This window comes from Suncus etruscus, chromosome 4, assembly GCF_024139225.1.
Source record: "Suncus etruscus isolate mSunEtr1 chromosome 4, mSunEtr1.pri.cur, whole genome shotgun sequence".
NCBI lineage: Eukaryota > Metazoa > Chordata > Mammalia > Eulipotyphla > Soricidae > Suncus > Suncus etruscus.
The window spans coordinates 59,442,940-59,448,182 of record NC_064851.1 but is presented as its reverse complement, the minus strand read 5'-3'; the positions used below and the strand labels follow the sequence as shown (position 1 = coordinate 59,448,182).

Genomic DNA, 5,243 nt, shown 5'->3' with positions numbered 1-5,243 from the left:
AGAAGTTTTGAAGTCTCCCATTAATATTGTGTTGTTATTGATATCTTTCTTCAAATATATCAGCAATTGTTTTGAATATTTTGTTGGCTCCTCGTTTGGGTGCATATATGTTTAGGAATGTGATTTCTTCCTGTTGTACATATCCCTTGATTATTAAGAAATGTTCATTTTTCACTCTTATAACTTTCTTAAGCTTACAGAGTGTGTTGTCTGACATTAATTGTCCTCCAGACTTTGAGTCTATGTTATCTCTAACTATTCAGATGTGTTTCATGCAGCGAATGTTGTATTCAACATTTTGATCTATTTTGCTACGTCTCTTAATTGGTGCATTTAGTCCATTGACATTGAGAGAAATGATTATTATAGATTAAGTGTCATTACTGTTGACACTTGTGTTTATTGGGTCTGCTTGGCTTAGAGTATACCCTTCAGCTCTTCTTTTAAGGTTGGATTTGAGTATGTAAAGTTTCTGAACTGTTGTTTATCCACAAAGCTGTGTGTTCTTCCTTTAAACCTGAATAAAAGTCTGGCTGGGTGAAGTATCCTTGGTGAATCACTCATTTCACTTGAGATTTGTCTCTATATTCCCACCACTGTCTGTGGGCCTTGAGAGTTGCTTGTGATAAATCTGCTGTAAATCTTAATAATACCTCTTTGTATATTATTTCCATGCTGCTCTCAATATTCTATTTCTAATTGTGGTTTTCATCATTATGACTATTTGTGTTTTGGTGTGTTTTTCTTTGGATCTCGTCTAGCTGGTACTCTTGAGGCATTCAGAATATGGTTGTAGACACTCTTTAGTTCTGGAAATTTCTCAGTAATGATGTCCTTGACTATTTAGTCTTCATCTGTGCTTTTTTTCCTGAGTCTTTGGAACCCCAATTATTCTTATGTTGTTTTATTGAGTTTATCCCAGAGTTGTATTGTTATCTGTTTGCTTTCTTTGAGGATTTATTTCCAGCCTCTTCTGTTGTATGGAGGTGTTTCGCAGCTCCTCTTTTATCTGTCCCCAGTGGTTGTCACTCTGCTGGTTAGATTTTCAAGTGAGGTTTTAATTTTATCTACCATGTTTTTCAGCCTTGATATTTCTGTTTAAAGTTTTCTTATTTCTCCTTTCATATCCTTTTGAGTCTTCTGGGCTATCTGTTCCATCGTTTCTCTAAGTTTGTTGAATATTTGTAACTTTTCCTCTATAAAGTCCTGATCAGAACTGTTGTGTATGTGGCAGGTGTTGCTTGGTTCTCCAGAACTAGTTTCTTCAATCACAAGGTGTATTGAGGTTCTGCGTAGTTTTCCCATTGTGAACTTTGATGTATGGTACTCTTATTAAGTGTTGTGGTACAGCTCCTTTACTGGAAAATATGTTTTACTGAACTCCAGCTAGGGATTGTTCCCCCAAACTCCACTCATAAGCTGTAGGCAGCTGGGTTTGGTTCACTGCCTGTAGTGGCTGCACTCTTGGTCTCCTGCTTTACATTTTTATAGGAAATCTATTATTTAAAAATAAAATTAGAAAGTTTTAATATATCTGCAGTCAGGGGCTAGAGAGAATACACTGAGTAGTGACCTTGCCTTAAGTATCTGACATGGGTTTAAACACCTGCAACCCATATAGTCCTATAAGCACTACCAGGAGTGATCCCTGAGCATAGAGCCAGGAGTAAGCCCTGAGCACTGTGGGTATGGCAACCCCCCCAAAATTTACTAATACAAATATATATGTTATATATGTAAAGCCATCTAATTTTAAATGCTTTCAAAATTATATCACTAGATTTAGTCTTTACTATTTCAAATAGTACAATTGCTTGTGCAAAAGCTATTCTAAAGGTTACTTTTTTTTTTTCAAGGGAGAGCGCGCACGCAGTCCCCCACTACCACAAATTACACAGTCGAGTTTCCCACATTTAGGGAAATCGCAGGGGTCAGCACACCCGGAGTGCAATGGGTGAGCCTCGCCCTGGGGAAAACACCTTTGTGATCATGGTATAGCCCCTGCCAGATAAGTATTAAAGGTTACTTTAATGTTATATACATAAATAGTAGTAATGATAAATTTTAAAATCAGTATATTTATCCAATGTCATTAGAGAATTAATTCCACACAATATATTTACATAATTGCTTCTCTGAAATTCTAAACTTTCACTAAAAATGATTTTACAGTCTCACAATGGCTTTCTGTTAGCATTTTAAACACTAAATATTATATCATGTGTGATACATAGATAATATTGTAAAATTATAACTCATGTTGACAAAAATAAAACTTTTATAAAAATATTGCCACATTCTGCTTTAATTTGTAGTAGAATTATAATTATTATATATTTAGGCCATTTGCTTTTATATTAAATAGCATCAGGCTGCTTCATATTGGAGAATTATATAACCCTGATCTTCTTTCCATTTTCCTATGAGTTGTCATTTTTCAATATTTGTGTTCTACCAGTTCCTATCTCAAGACCACCTTTGTTTAAAGGGGGAGATGAGGAAATAAGCAAATTTCTTATAGATGGGGGCTCTCCTTCACTGACTATATCCATGGGAAGATAGTATTCAGAATTGCTGCTTATTGTAAATCATGAAATGATGGACCAACAGATAAAAAATAGAGTCAGTAGTTTTGTGCTGAAGACATGTACCAAAGGCATAAATGTATTTCTATTGGGTTTTTATGCTTTTTGTTCTGTGTGCTTAACATTATGAATTTGCCTTTATCAGGCTTCTGCTTTATTCTGTTTTTACAGTTTACCAATGACATTTAGTGGGGCATAGGGATGCACCTGCCTTATGCAAGGCTTTTCCTGGCTTCTTACTTAGAAGTCACTCCTGGCAGTGCTCAGGAAAAATATAAAATGCCAGGATACAAACTGGGATCAGCAAGAAAGAGACTTTAACCCCTGTATTATCTTTCTGGTCCTACCAATAAATTTGTATTTATTTTTTAAATTATATATTTATTTAAGCACTACAATTACAAACATGTTTATAGTTGGCTTTTAGTCTTTAAAAAACACCACCAATACAACATTCCCATCACCAATGCCCCCCATCCCCCTCCTCCCCTTTTTCTATACACTCAAAGTTCTTTACACTTTCCTGTGGATTTCTGGTAGCTCTGGTAGCTCAGTGGATTTAACATTTTATTCTCCTACTATAGGTAATTATATTGGAACAATTTCACTGAGTTCAAGTGTTGCCTATTCTGATTACTAGCTACAATTAGTAGCTATAGCTGCTAAGCTTAAAGTGAGCCTTGCAGACTTCGTTAGAGAAAACTTCCTGTCTTACAATACTGTCTGTGGCAAAGAATTCAATTCTTCGTCTCTTTCCTTTAGACCACTGAGCCAAGACAAGCTTTTGTTGATGCACATTAGCACCACCTCAGCAGACAATATGAGAAAGTCAAGAAATCCCAAACGGTTATTCACCATCCAAGTGAGAGAAATACTTTATGACCTTTCAAGTGGGCCTTTGTCCATTAATAGATATCTTTGACAATGTCCACACATTTACTCATGGTGGATTTAACTTGGCTAGATGAGATCTAAAAGAAGTAAACTGAAAATGCAGAAGGGTCACTTTTATTGCTCTGAGAGCATAGAGAATTTTCTTAGGAATCCAAGTCTTTTGGCCCAAAGTACTCTAACTGTCACTAATACATACAGCAAGTTCTCAGACCGATAAATTTCCACACAGACCTCTCAATTTCCTCCCCACCTCTTGGCTTTCTGAATCTAATCTGTTTGTCCTGCAGCTGTGCAGAGATAGATTTAAATAGTAACATTATTTTTAATTAGTATTTGTTTCATGACTAATTTTATGGGACTATGTGTGTAATCATTAAATCAATATACTACTCCTTTGTAGCCTGCAATCCTCACTTCACTTTCATATGTTCAGGTTATTTAAAGCTTTATTCGATGTCTCTTACAAAATAGCCAGCCAGCTGGAACTAAGAATCACCCTAAATGATCATATTTTAGAATGCCTTTTTTATAGAGCAAAGGCAGAAGTGAGGAAATGAGCCAAATGTGCTCCATTCATAGGAAACATAAAGAAAACTTAATGAATAGGCCATATATCCAGAAGCCATATATCCAATAGGTATAGAGGTCTTAGATCAGAGCCCATTCTGTCTTCATCTGGGGACAGTGTGGGCCAAGGATTAAGCCTAAAACTGAAAAGTAGAATAATTATCCATACATGAAATGCTCCAGTGAATCATTACTGTGAATCATAATCCACCTCCAAGCGCCAGGTGCACCTTCTATGGAGTATCCTCCCTGCCTTTTCTTTCCTAAGATCTAGCAAAGCATTGAAATTAACTAACTCGGTTCCATTTCTCGACAGTTGCTCTGTCTCTAAGAATGGGAACTTTTCTTTCAACGTTTTCTTACACTACCTCCTCATTTTCAACTCTATTTCTTCCAAGCAAAGTAATTTGAGCTGAAATACAAAGAGTTCTTTCTCTGTCTCTGTCTTTGAGTTTATGTCTCTCTATCTCTCTCTCTTTCACACACACATACACACACACACATACACACACACACACACACACATAAAAACTGGAAAGGGAAACAAAGGCTAACATGAACTTTGGAGATGAATACTTCTTTTGGTCTCAGCTGTCAGATATTTTTTTTCTTCTTTGTAGCTAAATCAGGTCATTACATTACAAATCTTTTCAGTGATCCTCAAACATTTTAAACAGGGGACCAGTCTGACCCTCAGACTGTTGGAGGACAGAACTATAGAAAAAAAAACTATGAACAAATTCCTATGCACACTGCATATATCTTATTTTGAAGTGAGGAAACAAAATGGGAACAAATACAATATGTAGCCCACGGGCCGTAGTTTGAGGACCACATTAAAATGAAGGATTTAAATCTCCATCAAATTTGGGGAAGGAGACACATAATAAGCTGTCCATAGTAATTAATAGCTGTTATGTTTCTAATTGTGTGTAAAGGCTGCTATCAAATTCTGATAAGCTTTCACTGAATCTTTTCCCTTTCCACTATCCCTAAAAATCTAGAGCCAACTGTGTTGTCCTCATATTTGGACATTTTGTGTTCAATTCTAAAATTTAGCCATGTCTAAGATATTATGTTTCTACAGGGCTATTTGAAACAATTCAAAAAATTAAAAGATTTTTAATTGCTATTTAATAGTAATAGTAATATTTTAAAGTTCCATAGCTCAAGCATTTGTCCTTGATGTCTTCTGAA

General features: G+C 35.7%; 1 non-coding gene across 1 annotated transcript; it reads right to left on the bottom strand.

The window, feature by feature from the left end:
• Positions 1 to 1,852: 1,852 nt before the first annotated feature.
• On the bottom strand, positions 1,853 to 2,016 carry LOC126007430 (U1 spliceosomal RNA). Its single transcript, XR_007495003.1, has one exon. It is a non-coding gene; the product is annotated as a U1 spliceosomal RNA (small nuclear RNA).
• Between the last annotated feature and the right edge of the window lie 3,227 nt (positions 2,017 to 5,243).